The sequence below is a fragment of the Dermacentor albipictus genome, unplaced genomic scaffold (assembly GCF_038994185.2).
Source record: "Dermacentor albipictus isolate Rhodes 1998 colony unplaced genomic scaffold, USDA_Dalb.pri_finalv2 scaffold_35, whole genome shotgun sequence".
Taxonomy (NCBI): Eukaryota; Metazoa; Arthropoda; class Arachnida; order Ixodida; family Ixodidae; genus Dermacentor; species Dermacentor albipictus.
In genome coordinates, this window is record NW_027225589.1 from 1,933,393 (window position 1) to 1,956,737 (window position 23,345).

Genomic DNA, 23,345 nt, shown 5'->3' on the forward strand with positions numbered 1-23,345 from the left:
GAATAAATAATGGGATGGGAGACTTGTCTCAATGGTGGGCGTGCTGGGTGGGTGTACTCGATGGATGGTGGGGCACATAATGGATGACCTGTGTACGTGGTGAGTGAATGCTGGGCGTGCTGGGAAAATGGTGGGCACTTACTGTATGACGCATGGGAATGGTGGGTGTCCGTGCTGGGTGACATGTAAATGGTGGATGAACAGTGTGCGTGCTGGGTGAATGATACATGATACAGGCGGGCGTACTCAATGTATCATGGGACACATAGTGGAAGTAAAATGCGCGAATATATGTGACAGCGTGAACATAACAGGAGTGTCAATGATAGTAACACGTGTAGTGATGATGGCGGGTGCCTAATCTTACCTGGTTTTTTGAATTGGTACCAAATGGTACCACTGCATATTGCCTCATTTTTACTCATTAAACATGCATGCACAGAGATATTGTATTATAACATTTATTTTGTTATTGCAGCATACAATTTTATGACGCATACCTAATTATTACCTATTCTACCCTGCTAAATTTGTGTCTAGTATTTATAATGCTGCTTTTATTATTGTAACAATTTCAGTTTAAAATGATATTGAGAATAATTCAACTTGAACATTGATGGTGGGTGTTGAACCTGATATATGTCTGTGCTACTAGACTGTACTGGCTATGGTAAATTGCATATAACCTCACCATAGTGGGAAGCACTTTCTCTCGGTGAAGGTTGGGAGACCAATAGCGAGCACGGAATCCTGATGGCAAACTGAAATTTTATCCTGAAATAATTTATGTGTGATGCGCACAAATGACAACCATGCATATGTGGCACATAAAACATGCGACATTGAAGTTTCCATGGTGGTAACGCATATAATTCCCAACTCAAATTCTGAGATAGCTGTTGGACAATGTTCTTTAAGGCAGCCACTATTGTAACAAGTGTGTTGCCAAATTGTTCTACAAGCAGTATATAAGCAAAATTTCAGTAATTTGGTTGTCTACAATATGCTTTCTTTCCATACATAGTCTGGGCCTCTACATGTGTGTACTTTCAAGGTGCAAAAAAAAAACAAAGTGAGAGCAAGGATATTTCTCTTCGGACATATGCCAAGTACTGAAGTTCTTAAGCGTTTTATTTTGTAAATTAAGGATACAGAATTCAAGTGTGCTACATTTGATATGAATGAATGTTGCCCAATTCGATGCAATGCAGGATGGCCCAGATATTGCAGTAGCTTTTCTTACGTAGCAGGCATGTAACTGTAAATCCACAAGCCATACAACATACATTATAGAAGACAAAGTATTATGTTCCAATTCTTATAAATTAAGACATTGTTTTGAGAGATTAGGCGTATGCTATTCCTCTGAGCAATATATTGCAATGTATATGTAGTGGATTGCTCTAATTAAGAAAGAATAACAACACATCAAAAAATATGTGGTTTTACATGCCAAAACCACTTTCTGATTAGGAGGCACGCCGTGATGGAGGACACCATAAATTTCGACCACCAGGGGTTCTTTAACGTGCACCTAAATCTAAATACGCGGGTGCTTTCGCATTTCGTCCCCATCTAAATGCAGCCGCCGTGGCTGGGACTTGATGCCGCGACCTCGTGCTCAGCAGCCCAACACCATAGCCCCTGAGCAACCACGGCGGGTCAACCCATCAGAGAAAATCTCTCTTTATGAAGGTACACATTAAAGCAAATCCAGCACCTTCTTTTGTGCAGTACGCTTAATATGGAAGGATACTTTATGAAAGAACATGTAATGATAAATAGGCCTTGTAGAGTAAGCTTAGCACGTATCCTGTGATATCCTGGTGAAATGTATGCCATTTATTTGTAAGTGAACATTAGTAGATATGTATTTAAAATAAAATCCATCGTATGCGCAAAGCTTAATTGGCAATAGCAAGCTGCTGTATATGCAGTATATAATATTATAGGTTATTCAAGTGTGACACATTTAGGGAATGGAGAACTACTTTTAAAGGATAATTTTTCCCGGAAATAGGATAGTTGTATCTCTTTCCTTGCTTAATTGTCTGGTATTAAGTGCTACACATGCCATTATACATTTCCAATAAGGCACCGATTAGTATATGCATTTTTGTTAACATGTTCTTATACGTCTTCATTAGGCAGAGTCCACCACAGTGCCTAGCGGCCCTCTGCAACATCTAAATACTGTCTTGCATAAACCAAATCTTGCCAATGGCAACTAATTTTCTTACATTACAATCTCATAACAGCATTCCGTGCAATGCTGTCATCTTTGACTGCTTTTGCGTCCTTTTGAAAGCCAGATTCTCTTATAGCATAGACCCCAAATAGTCTGTCCTACACATTTTATGACACGGCAATTTCCTATGCTGCAACAGGTCTCCACTTGTCCTACACATCGAAAGATGTGCCCCCCTCTCAAGCAAATTCTTCAGGGCGGGACTATTGCAAAATGCTCTTTTGAAAGGCAAACCTTGATATTTGATGACCGAGTCTGTACACTGTACACACTTATGGAGCGACATTCTAATGTGAATTTTGCAATCGTTGAACGGGGGCCAGATTTACAAAGAATTACGCTTGGTGTGTTTCTTCATAGGCTAGTTTTCAATGTTAACTTCAACCTAAACACTGAGCTATTGCAGAGATGTGCATATGATGTGTTACACTTCCTATAGCAGAAACTGTAGTATTCATTTGGTAGTATTACATATTTTATTGCAATTATGTGAGATGTTTCATAAAGGTTAGATACCCTATCTCAAACCAGCCGTGATGAGAATATCAACAAAGGAAAATGAAACACCTGCTCTACTACAGTAGAGTGGTGGAAAGCGAGCTGTTTGTATTACATTCTACACTCAAAACAAGAAATGCATAGGTAACTGGTAACAAGCCAGCAACTCAATAACAAAGGCAAGGGACAACACAAATACAGGCAGCATACTTTTTCTTACGTTGCCCATACCAAATATGTCCAAGCACGGACCAATACAATAACAAACACAATATTTCGCTGACGCATCGTGCAATGACAGAAAGTGGCGGAAATGACTGAAAGTATCTTGGAGAAAATATTGAGGCAAGTGACAGAGACTGAACATGATCCAGTAAAGAATTCCAAAGTTCTATACCATGGACAAAAACAACATTTAGATGTCTCGGTGAAGAAATGAGAAGGAGATATAATCAGACAGGATTGTGTCAAGTGTCTATGGATCTAGGAGCTGTGAAGAAGCTGCTGAGTGAAGCAAATTTTGGAGAGGTACACAGGGCGGAAGCAATTTAACAATTATATGTGGTGACACGTAGATAGAGTGGTTAGCTGGATGTTTCAACGGAAGGATATATTGCCAAGGAAAAAAATTCCATGTGAACTGTGCTTAGAAATTATGACAGAAAAAATGGGCTGAATTATGACCGCACGTACATTAACATTAAAATAACCGTATCAATGACTGCGAAATTACGTATTTCCTGGCAAAATTGGAGCATATGCGACAAGGCTGATTTCAAATTGATTATGCATGCTCTCTCTCTCTCTCTCTCTAATATATATATATATATATATATATATATATATATATATATATATACATATATATATATATACATATATATATATATATAATATGCATTGCCAGGCAGTGCCGAATTCACATTGAGATTTCTTGCTTAAATCACCTACAATTCGACTTTTAGAAGAACAGAAACTTCGATTATTACTGCATGTTTTCCTTCGCACGAGCAGAAATTCCATGGACAGTAGTTAAGTAATGAATGAGAAACAACGGTCTTTATTTTATGCTTGTTGATTCCTAATGTGCAGCTTCCACGTGGTAGCGTATTATGACTTTAGAAAACAATTGTTTTAAAATGCATTATTGTAATGACTACTGAATGCGTACCATTCCTGCACATCGAAGAAAGGCATGAAAGAAAGTGGTTATGACAATGAAAGGTTCTGCTCCTATCTTCCCTAATTTCAATTTGAGTGATGCGCTGGAAGCCGGTACTTCTGCCTGTGATTTGTGTTTCATAATGGTTGACTTTACTTACGTTATGCTATACTAAACATTATGTGAGAACCAGATAGGAATTCCATATTCTGATTGGAAGAAAGGTTATTTGCTAGACACGAACACTGCGCTTACACTTTTAATGAAGCCCTGCATAGCGTCGTCCGTATAAACGGTACGTTCTCGGCCCATCCCAGAGCACCGCATATAGGCGTTCTTTCAAGCGAGATCATGCGTGACAAAATGCGGCCGACTCGCTGGTCACGGCTGTATGCGGCCAATGAGAACACGCAACGTTTGCATTACAGTGTAGTAGAATATGTTATAGTGACGCGACCGGAATGGTGCGCCTGGTTTCCAGGCGGCCCGTTCCACTCTGCAAAGCCGCTAGAGGCGCTGCTGCTCTTGTTCATGCTCTTTCATTTTGAGGATATGGATTCTGTGTGTATCGGTGTTTGCTAAAAGGCACGTGTTCTGCATTATTATAATATTATAGTATTTATATATTATTATAGTATTAGTATAGTAGAGGAAGCCGTCCAATGCATGGCAAGAAAGCCGGGAAAGCAGGCAGTGCGCGGGGGGCCCCTGAAGGCAGATGAGGGCACGGATGAGAAGGGAGAGGGAATCGTGTCAACCGGCACACACTGTGATATCGAAACTAGGCTGAAGAAATTGGAGGCTTTCCAGGAAGAGCTTGTAAAACAGGTGGAACATCTCAAAAATGAGCTAAACAGGGAGCGTGAGGCACGGAAGGCAGTTGAAAAAAGACTTGAAGCAGCCGAGGAAAAGCTGAACAGGGCCGCCATTGTGAACGAGAATGTGCGTGACGATGTAACGGAGTTCCCCGACGTGACAGGAGTGGGAGCGCTAGCAAAGTACATGGAATGCGTGCAGCGTGCAGCGAATGCATGTTGCTGGAAAGAGCGGCACCTATATTGAGGCTGCCACGCGGAAAAAGCAGGTCCACATGGGACAATGCCCCTTGTCGAATCCGAATCACGCGGAATAGGACAAAGGGAAGCAGGGATATGTAGGAGAGAGTGAAAGGGTGATTAACGCCGGTGACTCAAACCTGGCTGGGTGCTCAGAACTAATTGTGGAGAGGGTGAAAGGCGAGAAAAGAATGGCGATAGGGACATTTCCAGGGCAGACACAGAGTTCTTTCATGGAGCGAGCAAAAGAAAAGCTCGCGGGAAATGCCCACGTGCGCAACCTTGTCATAGTAGCAGGTGGGCTAAATGATGTCCTAAACAGGAAAGGGACAAGACTAGCCTAGTGCTTGGCGAAGGGGGTGGACGACTTGCGCGAGCTGTCCCCTCAGGTGCAGGTCGTGGTGTGCATGGTGCCGGAGGTGCCTGTACGTGACAGTCACGTACAAAGATCCGTAGTGGCTGTTAATCAGGCAATATGAAAAATGGGCCGAAAGAAAGGCTTGGAGGTTGTCGAAGTAAACAGTCAAGTGAGAAGGTGTGGAGGTTTTAAATGAGACGGGATCCACTTCAATTACAGGCTGGTACGAGAGTGGGCTGGCGAGTTGCTGGTCGCTCTGTTGCTTTTTTAGGGGGCCCACCGGCGCTCAGGAGGCCAGAGTAGGGGGTAATGAAGAAGGTAATCCAGGGGAACCTTAGACGTGCATCGTTGTCGATAACAGAAAAAGGAGGAAAGCAAGAAAGAGAGCTTGGCATGGAATACGCTACATGAACATGCAGGGCAGCAGAAGGGAAAAGTGGGCAGAGACTGAGAATCAGTTAAATAGAGAACAAATCGGAGTGTATGCGGTGACAGAAACGCACCTTAGAGACTCGGAAGACCCAACAGTGATTACCAATTACGTCTTAAAGGGTGCGACAGAACTAAGTCGGAAAGAAAGAGAGGGGGAGCCATATGGAAGCCAAATGGAAAAGAGTTAATTCAATATATCAAGAGCGTCTTTGGTTATCAGATAGAATGACTGGAAAAAAACTTGGCTGGGCATTACGTATTTGTGGACCGGAAATACTTGCACAGAGAAGAATAAAGTGTTAGTAGATTGCATAAGCGCTGATATTAGGGGCTTCGGGAATGGTTCTGAAATTATCCTATTATGTGACATGAATGCCTACATACAGGATTTGGATGGCTGTACTGGCAACAACAGGAAGTAAATGCTAGGCCTTTGTGCGCAACATAACCTCCTTATCGTAAATACAGGGACTAAGTGTGAAGGGAAGACCACGTGGGAAGTGGGAAACCGGCAGTCAACCATTGAGTTCTATCTGATGACAGAAGGAATTATTGATAAGTTGAGAGAAATGGTCATGGATAAGGAAGGGTAGCAGCATAGGGAGTGACCGTAAACGCATCATTTTGAAAATGGAATATTTAGTTGGGAAGGAGAGCAAGGAGTGTAAAATGGCCAGTTCAAATTTGACTACTGAAGAAATAACAAACATAATCACTACAGTCGAGGAAGAACTTTGCAAATGGCCAAATAAGGAATGGGAATATAGCGAGCTTCTAAGTGTAATAACGAAAGAAATACGGAAAGAAAAACAAAACGTTCGTTGGAAAGGAAAAAAAGAAAAGGAAAAGCTGGTGGAACAGGGAGATACGAGAAGCGATCGCCGAACGACAGAAAGCATCTCAAGAGCACAGGCAGGCAAAGAAGGCGCAGTTGCCGCAGAATGGTGCAGCCAGTAAATGGGAAATGTGACGGGAGAAAAAATCTATGGTTCAAATACTGGCGGAAGCAAAATTAAAAGGTGAAAGGGAACATTGGTTGTTAAAAATACGTGAGAACAAGAAAGCCGCACCTAGAATATTTTGGAACCACATAAAATTATTAGGCAGGATGTCAACAACAATACAACAACATATCATAGACGCAGATGAAAACAGACTGGAAGGAGAAGCGGCACTAAATTACATCCGAAGAATAACAGCCGAGTCTTTCCAAGGCAATGACGAGGTTTTATTTGAAGAAAAACAGAGCATGAAAGAGACCCAGGTGGAAAAGGAGCTGGAGGTGGCAAATCTCAACTGGAAGAAAGCCGAAGAGAAAATTCCTAAGTGAACGGCCACAGGACTAGATGAGGTTCCCGTTAGACTGATTAATGAACTAGGACCAAAAAGTAAGGAAGCTCTGGTGAAGAGAGAGAGAGACAAAGAGGAGGAAAGACAGGGAGGTTAGCCAGTGTAAGTACTGGCTGGCTACCCTGTGCTGGGGAAAGGGGTAAAGGGAATAAAAGGAGAAAGAAGAAGAGGAGAAAAAAAAATTAAGGAAATTCACGCAGTACCGCGATACCACGCGATACAACACTAAAAGGCGATCGCACAATTCGCAAGTCCTTAGATACTTCAGCAAAGCCTTTAAGGCCTTGAGTGCCGAAGCCCGTCTGGACCAGTGTCCTAGAGCCTTCTCCTCTGTAAAGGGGCGATTGTCCAGTTTTTCGAGCGCGGTTACGAGCACTGTTCTTGGCACTTTGTAGCTGGGACAAAGCTCTGGTGAAAGCAGTGCAAAAAGGTAGTGACACAGTAGGATGAATTTAATTTATAAAGGTAAGGGGGACAAAGATATAATTCACTCGTACAGACCGTTGACCATTACATCCGTAATACACAGGCTAGCAATGCAGGCAATCAAATTAAGGCTTCAAGCATGGGCAGAGAATAATGACATATTGGGAGAACTTCAGAATGGCTTCAGAATGGGTAGGCGCTTAGATCATAACTCATTTGCTATCACTCAATGTATTGAAATATAAAAAGTAGAAAGCAGACCGTTATATGTCGCCTTTTTAGACATTACAGGCGCCTATCACAACGTAGACGGCAATATTTTGTGGGATATTCTGGAATGGGAAGGCTTAGGTGACGATTGTCTACATATTTTGAGAGAGATATACCTAGAAAATACCGTTTGCGTTGAATTGGAAGGGATAAGGAGCGAGGAAAAAGTTCATATCAAGAAGGGACTGAAGCAGGGGTGCCCTTTATCCCCACTGCCGTTTATGATGTACATGGTGAGGAGGGAGAGGACGCTAGAAGAGAGTAATGTCGGCTTTAATCTATCATACAACCAGACGGGTACAGTAGTAGAGCAGCAGCTTTCAGCTTTATTTTATGTGGACGATATTGTGTTGCTAGCTAACAAACGAAGTAATTTGAAATATCTGGCCAGGAAGTGGCCAGTATGGCCAGATGTATGGACAGGAAGGCAACAATTTAGGTTTTAAATTTAGTGTTAGGAAATCAGGTCTTATGCTATTCGATGAAAACAGTGAGCAGACAGTGGCAATACAGGGCCAGGAAATGCCTCGGGTAACAGAATATAATTGCCTTGGTATAGGGATAAACGAAGGCAATAGGTGTATGGAAACACAGGAAAAAAACAATAACAGTGAAGGAGAAGAGAAATGCAGCCATAATGTTTCACAGAGCACTATGGGGATACAATAGGTACGAGGTGCTCCGAGGTATGTGGAAAGGTGTAATGGTTCCAGGACATACTTTTGGAAGCATGGTTGTTTTCTTTAAATCAGGGGTACAATCAAGACTCGATTGGAACCAAAGGTCAGTGGGCGCCTCGCATTGGGCGCTCACGGGAAGACTACAAATAAATCTGTGCGGGGTGATATTGGCCGGACGTATTAAAGTGAGGGAAGCTCGCAGTAAAATTTAGTATGAAGAACGACTGAGGAGTATGGAAGAAAGTAAATGGGCTGAGAGTGTGCTCACGCATCTGTACAGGAAAAACATTGATTCACAGTGGAGGAAAAGAACTAGGAAGGTTACCAGCAAGTATGCGGCCTGTAGGGTGGGCAACACAGTGACAAAGAAGGTCAAGCGGAAAGTCAGATAGGCTGAAATAATCTCATGGGTGGCGGCAATGGAAAAGAAACCTGCCATGAGTAACTAGGTAAGAGTAATAAACGAAATCAGGAAAGAAATCATTTATGATAACTCAAAGGGAAGCTTACTACTTTTCGAAGCGAGATCCGTATGCCTTAAAACACGCACCTACAAAGCGGTATAAAAGCAGGAAGAAGAAGCAGTACTTGCTGCGATAAAGCTAGGGAAAGTATGGAGCATGTTTCATTAGAATGTGAAGATGTCTACCTCGCGGTTGATTAAGGCACCACTGGCCTCCTTGAAGCCCTTGGGTTCAGTGAGAGCAGTGGAAAAGTAAACATGTCCGCAATAGCGACTAGTAAGAGGTGATTGGATGATTGGTGGAATAAAAGTAGGGAAAAGACAAAAAACGGAGACGTACAAAAGCACAGTTCGCAATAGGGGATCAGAAAATTTGGTTGTGCGAGTTTGGGAGTGGGAGTATTGGTGCCGAATTGAGTTGGAGGGTCTCGAAGCCGTAATATTTGTAAAAATATCTGTCCGAATGGAGAAACGACTAGAGATGTAGCATGAAAAAGCTGTGTGTTTTACAACGTCAGGATGAGAATTTACTGCGGAGATGTGCATTCAAGGTGTGCTATGTGCTGAAAAAGCAGCGCCTTTTGTGTCTGATGCAAGAATTATGGTGAAAGATGCGCATGCAAGCTATGCTTGCGAATGAGCTATGAACATTGAGGATTTCAGTCATATTTCACCCTCTCAGACGGTAAAGCTGCGAGCTGCAACACCGAGCATCGCACATGGTGTCTCCAGCGTACAGTGCCTCGGAATAGTGTCCACAGAAGTTATTCCATTTCAATACCAGTTGTTGCAGCTTAGGTGAACCAGAATATTTAAATTTACCTTTTTAAGATACCGAGCTAGCTTCCGCGGCGTTGTAATGGCAGTGTTGGCGGGCAACACTAAACAGATGAATCGAGGTAACTAGTAAGCTGGTTAACTCATTTCTAATAGTTACCCTTTTGACTTCAGGCTGAGGCAGCTCTTCATATCTTTAGGCTTCATCACATGAAAGCACCAGAGGAATGAAGTTTTCAAATGAATGTGTGCTTGAATGCCTAATTATGAAGATGAAGAACGCACGATTGGATGAACCTTTAGGGAAGGAAAAAGTCCCAGGGCTGCCAAGCAAGTCCAGATTTCGCTAATACCTGAAACTGTACAGGACTGCATTTGGATTCAGTCAGAAGAATGTTGAACTGCTAAGCAAGACAACATAATCAATGTATAACTTCTCGCGCCACGATGACCCTAACGCCTTTTTACGCTAATCTAAACTAAGCTAACGTAGGCCTAATGTAACCTAACCTAAGGTGGGCGACACACCAAGCAAATAATCCTCACGACGTGACATCAGGCATTGGATTTCAAACGCGGTTGCTAAGGCGCTGTGCTTTTATTTCATTCGCAGGGGACCACTCAGAAATGCTCATGAAAAGTCGCGGGTAGCAGCATAGGAAAAGCCTGCGAAGAGCGAAGACAGCTCATCAGGTGAGCAGGCCGAGCCTCTACTACGGCGGCCCCTTCTGTACCCCCGGAAAAGTCAGTGATGTTTGACTTTTTTTTTCTTTTGAATGTACAGTGCCTTAAGGGGCAAAGAAGGTTGAATCCAGCATGACGGACTCAGCACCAGCGCCGCAGGCACTTCGAAGTGTGTTCGACGTACCTTCAGGAACAGCGATCACCAAATTGTGAATCTGGGCCCACTATACGTCACCGCGCGGGCAGCAAGAGTCAGGGCGTAGACAAACTCGACACCACTCGACAAAGGCGTCCCACCTAAGGGACAAACGCGTATCGAACGAGCAAGAATAGTTCTCCGCCGTAGTACCTAGGCGAAGAAAGACATTCAAGGAGACCCCCAAGGTTTTCACTCTCGCACGTGCTCGTACTTGCACCTGCGCACAAACTTCGGGCGATTCCTTAAATGATTGTCTTGTGGCCACCCATCGTAGAACGCGCCCCCCTCCCTAACCTCTTGCCGCAGCCTTGCACGCTACAAAAGACTGCGTGCTTGCTCCCTGCTTTCCTCCATTTGGTGCGCGAGATTCCGCAGCGATCGCCGGCTCACCATCGCGCGCTTTCACTCGCACATACAGCATACGGTGCGCGGCGACGGTTTTATCGCCCTTTTATCGCCCTTATCGGCATTTTATCGCTGTCGCAACAAACTCACCACACCGTTTTCTGATTTGATGCTTTTGTTAATTGTTTCAGAGCTGTTCTTCGCTAGTACATTATCGGCTTCGTTTCCGGCAAAAATCCACTCTACTAAATTTACATATCTTCCTATGGTACAAAGGTTATAAACAGGGCTAAGGTGCCTCAGAAAGGCTGGCCAACGTTTCCATAGTAGGACCTATCTTTTTCAATGACGTCTTCACCATCCTCGGCATGTTAGTTTAAAAGGGTTACTACAGACACGACAAGTGCGGTTGTCGGTGGCGGCTGCTTGTATAACGAGAGACTTCAAAGAGAATGAGCGCTGTCGCCTGACGTTTGGGAGCGTGGTTTCCAAGACCAGGGGACAAGAGCGGGAGAGTGGGAAGGCCCGGGAGAGAAGAAAACGAAGAAGAGGTGACAAAAACAAAGAAAAGCGATACTAAGAGGGAAAAAAGAAAAAGAAGAGGGGCATAGGAGGGTGTTGTGTTCATATAGGAGGTTGTGGCCAAGTACTGCACCAGGGTGGCCAATCCTGCTCTGGTGAGGGAGTGCGTTACCGGTTCTGGTCACCGGGATCAGGCCACACTCCAGGCCTGCTTGTGCAATTTTATCAACACACAGATTTTCTTTTATTCCAGTGGAAAATTGCCGGCACCGGGATTCGAACCACGGACCTCTTGCACGCGAGGCGGGTGTTCTACCTCTACGCCACCGCTGCAACCACTGAGGGTGCATTCTCAGATCATGAACAGCAGGTTGCCATTATCCCTCAAGAGGAAAGTGTATAATAGCTGCGTCTTACCACTGCTCACCTACGGGGCAGAAACCCGGAGGCTCACGAAAAGGGTTCTACTCAAATTGAGGACGACGCAACGAGCTATGGAAAGAAGAATGATAGGTGTAACGTTAAGGGATAAGAAAAGAGCAGATTGGGTGAGGGAACAAACGCGAGTTAATGACATCTTAGTTGAAATCAAGAAAAAGAAATGGGCATGGGCAGGACATGTAATGAGGAGGGAGGATAACCGATGGTCATTAAGGGTTACGGACTGGATCCCAAGGGAAGGGAAGCGTAGCAGGGGGCGGCAGAAAGTTAGGTGGGCGGATGTGATAAAGCTTGCAGGGACGGCATGGCCACAATTAGTACATGACCGGGGTTGTTGGAGAAGTATGGGAGAGGCCTTTGGCCTGCAGTGGGCGTAACCAGGCTGATGATGTAGGAGGGTGTTGGGGAAGCGAGTGGTTAGAGATTATTCAGGGGTGTCGTTGGCGGCTTGTTTTTGTGGCTTTAGAAGAGCCGGTCAGGCGGTCAATGCGCGAGTAATAAAAAATGCCGAAAAAGACATCATTTGAAAGACTGACTTTAGTAGCGTAGCAGCAACGCGTCGAGTAATATTGCAGGAGTTGAACTTTACAGAGCTTGACATATAGCTTAAAACTGGCACTAAAGAAATTATAAGCCACTCCAAGATATCTAAGCGACTTAAAAACATAACTGCGTCGGTGAGTCGCATCGATTCAAATCTTAGTTGCTGGAATGGCATTGTTATGAAGGAAGCGGATGAGGCTGGAAGTATAGCTTTTGGCCAGTAGAAAAATACAAGCATGAGGCTTACAGGCAATAAACAACCCAGAACATTACCGTAAGCTCGATAACGAGCCGACATTATCCTACACGGTGACAATTACCACCAGACTTTTGGCTGATGAATTGATAACCAAGTCAGAATACAAATTCTTTAAATAAAGCAACAACACTGCCGGGCGCTTCTACCTGCTTCCAAAAATTCATAAAATTTCATCCGCTGAGCTATACAATGCTATTATCCCAGGTCGCCCGATAGTATCAAACAACAACACCCCGACAGAGATCATCTCCACATTCCTTAACCCCTACCTTGGTGACTTGCCAAAAGCACTTCCGTCATTTGTACAAGATACGCCAAGATTGCCAAGATTTGTACAAGATTGTGCAATATTTATGGAGTGCTTTAATACTAAAGGCACACTACCCCACAACATAATTCTCGAAATACTAAGCATTGCGGCCCTGTACACCATCATTCCCATCCCCGGTGGTTTATCTTCGATAAAACAAACGCTATCTAAACACAATACACAACACTCTACTGAAGTCTACTTGTCTCTCCTTGAATTAGTCCTACCACATCGAATTTGAGGAGAGTTACTACCTGCAAATACATGGGAAAAGCATGTGTACGCGTTTTGCACCAACTTAGGCGAACATATTGATGGGGATTCTAGGAACAGATTTCCTATCGCGCTGCACTGACAAGCCTCACACATACTTACGATACATAGACGACCTAATCATAATATGGGGACATGGTCAAAACAGTCTAGGTAAATATGTAGCATTTCTAAACTCCTTTCATCCAAAATAAAATTCACATCATAATCTTTAACTGAGCGCATAAACTTTCTGGACACAACAATATACATTGGCAATGAGGCACTAAAGATGACGCTGCATAGGAAACATTTCGACAAACAACAGCACCTAGAATATACGAGCCAGCATCCAAGACATTGCAAACAAGGCATCTTTAAAGGCCAAGCCACATGACCACTTCGCATTTGCGTTGAAAACCAAGACTACATAAATAGATTCGATGACCTTAAAGAAACCCTATCAAGCAGGAACCACACAAGCAGTGACCTTCAAAAAGCCTACACCGCTGCGACCAAACTTTCTCGAGCCGAGGTCCTGAAGCCCCGCCCGAAGCTCACAAGAACAACAACGCCTTTTGTTACTACGAAATTCCTAAACTCACTCCCAAACACGCACAATATCCTCACAAACTTAAGATTTTTCCGAGAGTAGCCTGCAGACGCAACATTAACTATAAATCGCACATGTAGGGTAGCAAACTCGACTCAGTCTCGTTAAGCTCCATGCCTTTCCTTCTTTCCTTCTCTCTCTCTCTTAAAAACATTCTTGTGCATGCCAAAATAAGACAAAGACGAAGTTGGAAATCGGTCCCTGTGGCCGCCCCAGGCGCTCTACATGTAAACATATTCAATCAACTACTATAGTAAAAAGTACAGCGTCGAATTACTCACCCAAGGTAACTTCGGGTTTCAGCTGCACATAAACCAGCGTAGCCTACTCTCTTGAATGTGCCACTTGTAGCAAACAATACATAAGTGAGACTGGACTACAAATTGATAAAAGACTCAACGGTCACCGCGCAGATAGAGAACACAATTTACCTCTAGCAGTAGCCAGCCACTTGAATAAACATGATCTTATATTCTACAAAGCAAGGATCTATATACTACAAACAAATTTCAGTCCACCCCGAGAAAGAAAATATACGGAATCATGCCTAATACACAAGTTTAGTTGCTACACCTGACGGGAATTAATTTGGCACACGGCAACTTAGAATATTTTAAAGCGGTAACTTAAATCTGAAATTCTCATATCATCAACCAAGGCACGAAACGCATTATGGCACCAGCTAACCTTCATTTCATTAATCGCACTTATTCCTCCACTTGGAAATTTTTTTTCATGCCTACTAATCAATAAATCTACCTTGTCATGTTTTTACGTTTATATGAACTATACGACCCCCTTTTCCCAAGTACACCGCCCCCCCACCCCGTTTTACTCATGTCAACCTCCTATTTGTTTTTTTATATATATATATATATACACCCACCGCGTTTGCACAGTGGCTATGGTGTTAGGCTGCTGAGCACGAGGTCGCGGGATCGAATCCCGGCCACGGCGGCCGCATTTCGATGGGTGCGAAATGCGAAAACACCCGTGTACTTAGATTTACGTGCACGTTAAAGAACCCCAGGTGGTCAAAATTTTCGGAGTCCCCCACTACGGCGTGCCTCATAATCAGAAAGTGGTTTTGGCACGTAAAACGCCATATATTATATTTATTGTATACATTTTTTAAACACTCTCACCTATGCATTCACAAGGTCCAGATGCCAGGGCACATTTTTCAGCGCCTCAGCCACACAGGGTATCGCCATTTCTGTATACTGCCGTAACGACACCTACGTTGAGCTACTGGTGCTAATGTGCCTTAAAAGACCATGCCACTGCATTCCAGTTACCCCGAGCATTGCACCTCAGACTCCTTGCCGCCATCTTAACTTCTTCAACATTACTCGATGCTTTGCTGCTATGCTACTAAAGTCACTCTTTCAAGTGATGCCTCTTTCGGTCTTTTTTGTTTCTCGTGCACTGACCGCCTGACCCGCTCCTCTAAAGCCACAAAAGCATGCCGCCAACGACACCCCTGAATGCTACCTAACCTCTCGCTTCCCCAATACCCTTCCGTGCCCCTCGTTTTCTTTTCTTGTTTTTTTTTTCCTCTTAGTGTCGCTTTTCTTTTTTTCTCCTTTTCTTTCGTTTTCTTTTCTCCCGGGCCTTCCCATTCTCCTGCTCTTGTCCCATCGTCTTGGGAACCCCGCTAACAGACGTCAGGCGAAAGCACTCATTGCCTTTGAAGTCTCTCCCTTTACAACGAGCCGCCACCGACAACAACCGCACGTTACGTCACTGTACTAACCCTTTAAAGCTAACGTGAAAGGGTGACGAGGCCGCCTGTGACGAAGATAGGCGCTCCTACCGAAACGTTGGCCAGCCTTTCTGAGGCAACTTATCCCTGTTTATAACCTTTATACCACAGTGTGATATTCCATCTGTCAGCCCCTTTCTTGATTTTACATGCTCCTATAAGTAGGTTGTATGCACCGTGTGACTTACTTTTTATTTTATATTTTAAACAATTTATTTTTACATGTGAAGCCTAATAGTCGAAACTAATGCAGAAAAAGCTGCTGATCTACACTTAGTTTTATAAAACATGTTGCTGTAGTAGTGCGTCCCATTTTACAAAATGTAATTGTCAGTAGTAGGACTGTGGAACCTGCCAGTGTTTTTCTTCTCATCGCCGTTCTTATTGCTGTACAACAATTCCAATGAATCGTATTTTCCTTCGTTTACTGACCTTCAAGATATACTTCGCATCACCATGCGAAGAACATAGTGGGAAACGCGCCTCGATTACACCCTCTGAAAGTGGATATAAAGTTAATCTGATGAGGACATCACACAAGCGCAACCTACGTCAGACAAGTAGCACCACTCCAACTGACGTTAGACGACCGCACACAAACATCACCACAACCACATGCAACGTACTACGTCACGCGTGCACGCACGTGTGCGGCAATTCTTCTACATTCCTCATTCTATATTAATAAACCATCATTCTTCTATACCCTCCACAACGCGCAAGTGCCTTAAAAATTAAATTATGGGGTTTCACGTGCCAACTTCACGATCTGCTTATTAGAGATGCCGTATTGGGAGAATCCGCAAAGTTGTACCAACTGGGGTTCTTTAGCGTGAACCTAAATCTAAGTACCAGGGGTGTTTTCTCATTTCGCCCCAGTCGAACTGTGACTGCCATGACTGGTATTCGATCTCGTGACCTCGTACTTAGCAACCCAACACCGCAGCCACCAAGCAACCACGGTGACCGCCGTGGTTGATCAGTGGTTATGGTGTTCGGCTCCTAAGAACGTGGTCGCGAGACCGAATCCTGGTCGCGGCAGTCGCATTTCGGTGGGGGCAAAACGAGGAAACACCCGTGGTACTTATATTTAGGTGACGTTAAAGAACCCCAGGTGGTCAGAATGTATGGAGTCCTCCACCAAGGCGTGCCTCATAATCAGAAAGTCGTTTTGGCACGTAAAACCCTATAATTTTATTTTAAAACCATGGCAGTTCGCAGGTGCCCTATTGAAATACAGTGAAAGCTCGTTAATTCGAACTTCAATAATTCGAATTTATGGATAATTCGAACTGTACGATTTGGTCCGGCCAAGCTCCACAGAAGTATATGTATAAAAAAGTCCGTTAATTCGAACGCGAGAAGGTTCCCTCACGGATAATTCGAACTACGCTCGCATGGCACACGGCCAGAGAAACGGGCCTACTGCCTACACACAAGGCTGTATTGCCTCCGAAACGGACAGAACGGCGAGAGAGGGCAAAATCGGAAAAAAATCTAACCGACGCAGGGTCAGCCAGAAGGCAGCGGCGGCTGCCGCCTCTCCATTCTACGTAACCTCCGAGACTTCTTGCCCGTCGCGAATCTCGGAGGCTTTGCAAATCTTGTACAGCTGCTAATGTTGTGCGGAGATGGCACGGCAAGCGCCAAAACACAGCGAATCAAGTACGTCGCAGCTGCGCTTGCAATCAAGAACCAACGAATCGGGCCCTTCGCCACCTTCACATGTTCAGCGTCTTTGCCTCGGCAGTCTTCTTCGGTTGTGCACCTCTGTTTTCAGCTTAGGAGGTATCGGCCGTCGCGATTCATTGTGATGGTGTTAAGCGTCGGCTAACGTTCGTTTCGGTGGACATCGGTGGTGTGGTACAGTCGGAACGAGAGCTTCGACCTGAAGATGGCGTGTGCCCGCGGCACACACCATCACTTTCCGACACGGCAAATTTCTGACATGCCCTACTGCTTCCAAATCGCAGTGTACTGTTGCTCTCCTTCACTTTCGTTAGTTCGAACTTTCGTTAATTCGAACTGAAGCGGCTTCCCCTTGCGGTTCGAATTAACGAGCTTTTACTGTAATAGTTTTTCTCTGATAAATTGTGTAAGAAAATTTCTAAAATACAGGGTACACAAAAGTTGTAGATGTGATAGCTTCCGACTGTAATTCGAATATGGCAGAAAATGAATCTGTGTCACGCAGAAACTCAAGTACAAAGCCATTTTCAGGCAGCCGTTTGAGGTCGTTCCGAGTGATTGCGGCCGCTACGTGACGATACGGTTTTTGGACAGTGTTTCCCATATGTCGATTACGGTCGCAGGAAGAGGACGTTAGTGTTGAAGCAATGAACGATAATCTTATGGCCATCATTAAGGTGTGTGCAATAGAAGTCGGTGGTAACTCAGACAGGATACCAGTGAGCTATCGCAGGAGACGAAAGTTCTGATTAAGAAACGCCAATGTATGGAAGCACCTAACCCTACAGCTACAATAGAACTGGCAGAACTTTCTAAGTTAGTGAACAAGCGTAAGACAGCTGACATAAGGAACTATAATATGGATAGAATTGAACATGCTCTCAGGAAGGGAGGAAGCCTAAAAGCAATGAAGAAGAAGCTAGGAATAGGCAAGAATCAGATGTGTGCGTTTAAAGACAAAGGCGGAAATATCATTACTAATATGGATGAGATAGCCCAAGTGGCTGAAGAGTTCTATAGAGATTTATACAATACCAGTAGCACGCACGATGATAATGTGAGTGAGAATAGCGTAGAGGAATTTGAAATCCCGCAAGTAACGCCGGAAGAAGTAAAGAACGCCTTGGGAGCTATGCAAAGGGGGAAGGCAGCTAGGGAGGATCAGGTAACAGCAAATTTGTTGGAGGATGGTGGGCACATTGTTCTCAATCTTGAAAAACTGGCCACCCGGTATACACAATGCCTCATGACATCGAGCGTACCGGAATCTTGGTAGAACGCTAACATACTCCTAAACCATAAGAAAGGGGATGCCAAAGACTTGAAAAATTATCAACCGATCAGCTTACTGTCCCCTGCCTACAAAGTATTTACTAAGCTAATCGCAAATAGAATCACGAACACCTTAGACTTCTGTCAGCCAAAGGACCAGGCAGGATTACGTAAACGCTACTCAACAATAAACCATATTCATACTATCAATCAGCTGATGGATAAGTGTGCGGAATATAACCAACCCTTATATATAGCTTTCATTGATTACGAAAAAGCGTTTGATTCGGTCGAAACCTCAGCAGTCATGGAGGCACTACGGAATCTGGCTGTAGACAAGCCATATTTAAAATACTGAAAGATATCTATAACGGCTCCACAGCCACCGTAGTCCTCCATAATGAAGGCAACAAACTCCCTATAAAGAAATGCGTCAGGCAAGGAGATACAATCTCTCCAATGCTATTCACAGCATGTTTACAGGAGGTATTCAGAGACCTGGAGTGGGAAGAGTTGAGGATAAGAGGTAATGGAGAATACCTTAGTAACTTGAGATTCGCTGATGATATTGCCTTGCTTAGTAACTCAGGGGACCAACTGCAATGCATTTTCACTGACCTGGAGAGGCAAAGCAGAAGGGTGGGCCTAAAAATTTATCCGCAGACAACTAAATTACTGTTTACCAATCTCGGAAGAGAACATCAGTTTACGATAGGTAGCGAGGCAGTGGAAGTGGTAAGGAAATACATCTACTTAGGGCAGGCAGTGATCACGGATTCGGATCATGAGACTGAAATAATGAGAAGAATTAGAATGGGCTGGGGTGCGTTTGGCAGGCATTCTCAAATCATGAACAGCCGGTTGCCACTATCCTTCAAGGGAAAAGTATATAACAGCTGTGTCTTACCAGTACTCACGTATGGGGCAGAAACCTGGAGGCTTACGAAAAGGGTTCTGCTTAATTTGAGGACGATGCAACAAGCTATGGAAAGAATAATGATCGGTGTAACTTTAAGAAATACGAAAAGAGCAGATTGGGTGAGGGAATAAACGCGAATTAAGGACATCTTAGTTGAAATAAAGAAAAAGAAATGGGCATGGGCAGGACATGTATTGAGGAGGTATGATAACCGATGGTCATTAATGGTTGTGCACCGGATTCCAAGGGAATGGAAGCGTAGCAGGGGGCGGCAGAAAGTTTGGTGGGCGGATAAGATTAAGAAGTTTGCAGGGGCAACATGGCCACAATTAGTACATGGCCGGGGTAGTTGGAGAAGTATTGGAGAGGCCTTTCCCTGCAGTGGGCGTAACTAGACTGATGATGATCATGGTGAGATACTGTGTGACATATTCAGCGGGCATAGCGCCCACGCATGCAGAACAGATAGATTGTCTGCACACGTACAGTCGCGTGCAATCTTACTTGCAACACCCTTGTCCGTGGTTGAAGGGGCTCCAGGATTGCGCGGTGGCTGTGACATGCAAAATAACGGTTTAATAAATGTTGCTAATAGAAGCTGTGTTTAGGCCTAGAAGTTACCCTGTGTCTGCGCATCCACGCAGTCTTCGAACCTCTTCGGCAACGGGCACCGGTGTTGCAGATTATATTCCACGTGACTGTACGCAACGTGGGCACGCTCTTGTGCGGAAATCCAGCATTGATCCCCACCCTTCTGGGTGCTCCGCCAAGCGCAAGTGCTTTATTGGTCTGAATGTATGTTTAAATGTAAATTAGCTAAGAAAATGTGCAATGTACGACTTACACACAGGCTGCACCCATATTATCACCTGATTGTAGTTTTGATCGTAGTTAAACAACACTCTGTTACTCTTTCAAAAAGGCTACTAAGCTTTTGGATGACCCTATATTACCTGTTTTATAAGTCTTCTATGCCGTGAAACAGGACAGTTCTATTTTTACTGAATTGCGAGTAAAAAAGGAAGGTTTGAATAAGGACGTAGTCTTTTCAATCAATGATTCCTCTGTCTGAACTTTGGCGACACTCTTTGGTATGTGGAGTATCAGTCCCACGAAGAGCTCTTACATTACTTCGCGCATAGGGAAATGAGGCTTTTTCTCTTTCGACATGCTAGGGCTCGCGTGGCGCAAAATTCGAGTCAGTTACACGGTCTAAATGGCGTAGTTCTCCTTTGGCAGCTCGCTCGAGGCTTGCTGCAAAGCTTGAGCCTACTCTTTCGCGCGACGTATGTGAAGATCTGCAAGAAGCCTCTGCGAAAGTGTTCGCGTTTTCTTACTTTAGATTCTCGATTTTTAAACGACGTCCTCGCGGCGTTTTCCAAGTAAAGGAATATATGGAATGGAATGGCACACATTCTCAGCATTCCCCTTGTTGATATTTGATGTCCTTTCCAGAGCCTCGAGCCAGGATTCGGGGCCGTACAACTAGTATCGACGGAAAAAAAGGTGACTTCCATGGCGGCTGCAGGACGATAGTTGGCGGAATGCTGGATCCGTCATAGTGGCTGCTGACTTTGCGTAGGCTTCCCTGGCCATCTGGGGTCATGAAAGTTACTGTGTATTGCGTTATCGTGTGCGTAGTAAACATCGTAAGAATACGAACAATGATAGCGGCGAGCACGCTCGCCAATTGTCAAAAATTTATCTGCGAATCAGACAGGTCGGTCATCTATACATGTCTTATTATTTTAGCATGAAAGCTGGTAATCGCGTAGGTTCTAGAATGCACAAACAGCTTTCGCGTCGCGCACAGAATCTTCTTAAACAATGCTCGGCAACAACATAGGCAACAAGTGCAGCTATCGTTAGCATTCTAGATGCTTCCCATAGAGGAAACACACGTACAGCGGTGAGCATGAACGTTTACCATTTGGTAAGCGACGAAGGACGGTTTCTCGAAATATTACATCAGTACTCACGTCAATACTGTAACTTTCTAATATCGTAGCACCGTCTATAATACAGTTGGAATGTCCCAAATCTTGGTTGCTCTGCCTTGAATTGGTATGCGTTAAAGAGGCTGTGTGTTAAACTGCGAATGCCTCATTTGGCTCCCACATTGAGTCTTTTCTTACATAAAATATTTTGCCTATGTTTTTATTGTACTGCTAGTGGCGGCGAGGTCTTACGGAGTCGCTATCTGTTGGAAGGACCTCACGCGCGTAGTATGAGGGATCACGTGGCCCCCTCCTCATAGGTTTGGCTGTCAGCGCTCAGTAAAAACACAACGTGGGAGCCCCCCGGGACATTACATTAAATACTCTCGAAACGAAGGAAGTTCTTCACTGTCATAAGTTCTTCACACTTTGCTGGTGTGTATATTGCGCTCCTATTAGTAACGTTCATGAATGTGTGCATGTTACTATAAAGCTTCGTAATGTTCAATCATATTTTAATAAATTTCAGGCACCAAATTTTTGTCATCTTTGGTGGTACAAACCTCGCGAAAGGCACTGAAGGTAACCAAAAATAAACACACGCGCTCAAAAGCATAAATTACCTTACAAACATCAACAACGAGTAATACTTGTTGGGGGGCTAGTTGATGCATGTTTCCAGAAGAGGGTTATAGCACCAAAAAAACACAACACACAGCAAGCGAGACGCGCCTGTCCCGTCTCGCTTGCTGTGTGTTGTGTTTTTTCGGCGCTATAACCCTCTTCTGGAATCAACAACGACAACAAGCAGTGCATCTTGACTCAAACTTGCTTCATCTCAGCATAAACGAAAACACATAAGAAAAGACTGTGAAGACAACGTAAGACGACCACTTGTACCAACATAGAGTACAAAAAATTTCAGCACTTAGGATTCTGCCAACTCCATGTTTACACTAGGTTTTTTTTAAATGAAACTGCAAGGAGTCTCAGCAGCTACCCAGCTAAAAGCAATAGCTTGTGACCTTTCTCCCACGTCTGTTACAACTTGAAGGCAAAACTAATTTCTTCTTATAATTTATTTACTCTAAAGTTCAGGACATTACAGAGAGGAAAGGGTAGTGAGTAGTCTGCTGCAGTGCGACAGCGAAGGCACACGTCCTGAAAGCGCCAGCATCTTGCTGTCGTCATTATTGCATATGCTTTTCGGTCATATCGTTATCCTTAACCTCGTATACATCATGCCATGGGGAAGCATTGTTCCTTTGCTGCAATGAAGAGTCGCTTCTTGAAAAAAAAACCTTTCTATATTTTGTAATGTTCCGCTTGGAATGTCAACACATGAAGATATATTTTTTGAAGTGACGCATTTCGATTATAAATAAAATACACATAGGAATGCATATGACGTATCGCAAATACCGTATTTATATATTCCACATGGAATGCTTCCCGTAACTTGCCCTTTGAAATATTTAATACAAGGGTGAATATACGTTTCGAACCGAAGGGAAGAATGCCAGAGCAAGAACATCAGTTTTAGGCATCAGGATACGCGAATATAAGTGAGAGGCGTATGAATCTGTAAGAACAATAGGAATATTCGAGAACGCTTAAGCACATGTACGTTGTGAAGGCGAAAACATTCAAGTCCAATTGAATGCCGCTGAGCAGTCCTTCGAGTTTTGCCGTGGGAGTGATGTATTGCCCAGGGAGTAATGCATCGCCCTGCGAGTAATGCATTGCCCAAGTAGGAATGCATGGCCTAGTGAGTAATGCATTTTTTAGAGTAATTCACTACCCTTAGAGTACTGAATTGCTCTGAGAGTAATGAATTGCCCTGGGAGTAATGTACCAAAGCGCTACGCGCTGCCAG